The sequence below is a fragment of the Enhydra lutris genome, unplaced genomic scaffold (genome assembly GCF_002288905.1).
Source record: "Enhydra lutris kenyoni isolate GAN:26980312 unplaced genomic scaffold, ASM228890v2 scaffoldscaffold23, whole genome shotgun sequence".
NCBI classification, from domain to species: Eukaryota; Metazoa; Chordata; class Mammalia; order Carnivora; family Mustelidae; genus Enhydra; species Enhydra lutris.
The window spans coordinates 18,736,154-18,737,293 of NW_019154107.1; the positions used below are offsets into that span (position 1 = coordinate 18,736,154).

The 1,140-nt window shown below is 58.1% G+C and overlaps 1 pseudogene; it reads right to left on the minus strand.

Moving 5' to 3' along the window:
• Positions 1 to 317: 317 nt before the first annotated feature.
• LOC111150466 lies at positions 318 to 869 on the minus strand (annotated as a pseudogene).
• Positions 870 to 1,140: the final 271 nt, after the last annotated feature.

Here is a 1,140-nt window from a genome sequence, read left to right on the forward strand (position 1 = left end):
CCAGGGTCCTATATAATATCTTCTCCCTCCACTTCCCGAGAACCTGAGATGCATGTAGATGGGCTTAGGGAGAGAGAAGGACTCCTGGATTCCTGTTTTAAAACCTAAAAGGTGAAAGATTTGCATGCAAATCAACCAGAGACCTTTTTTTATTTAGGAGCCAAATAACTTTATTGAAACCAAACAACTTTTTTATGGCAAAACTGGGAGAAAAGAACTGGAACCTTTTGCAGAAGCAATTCTGCAATACTCATGCTCGGCATGGTGATCAGGGAAAGTCACCATGCACCCTGGGGCTACGGGGTAACAGTCCCAACTCAGTTCTTTTTGTCGCTGTCACCCAGGGTGAGCTTGTCAAACAGGTACTCTACCAGGCCGTCTTCCGGAGCCCACATCTTGCGCAGGTCGGTGACATAGCCCCCCAACTCTTTGATGGCCTCGACTTGCTCGTGCAGGTAGTGGCTCTCCAGGAAGTCGCAGAGCTGGGCGTCGTTCTTGTCGGTGGCCAGCTGGTGCAGGTCGAGCAGGCTCTGGTTCACGCTCTTCTCCAGGTGCAGGGCGCACTCCATGGCCTTCAGGCCGCCCTCCCAGGCGTCGCGGTCCGGCTTCTTGATGTCGCGGAGGCGGATGTGGCCCCCGCGCTGGTTCTGCAGCTCCATGAGCTTCTCGGCACGCTGGGTCTCCTCGCGGGACTGGCGCAGGAAGAAGCGGGCGAAGTTCTTCAAGGCCACGTCGTCGCGGTCGAAGTAGAAGGCCATGGACAGGTACACGTAGGAGGCGTAGAGCTCCAGGCTGATCTGGCTGTTGATGGCGGCCTCGCAGTCGGGGTGGTAGTTCTGGCGCACTTGGGAGAGCTGCGGGGTGGCCATGGCTGGCGGCCCGGGCACCAGGGCGAAAGCGAAGGCGGCGCGGAAGCGAGGGCTGAGCGGCGGGCGGCGGTGGGGCCGAAGGCGGTGGTGGCCTCGGAGATTTCCGAGTGAATGAAGAGAAAGGCAGAAGGCAGACAGGCTCCGTGCCAGGTGGCAGCAGCTCTGAGATGAGGCCAGTAGTTGGAAACCGTTACCCGGAACTGGTGGGGGAGGGGGAAGGAGGATCCGTTATGTGGGGGAGGGGGAGAAGGAGGTGAAGGATAAAGGAAAG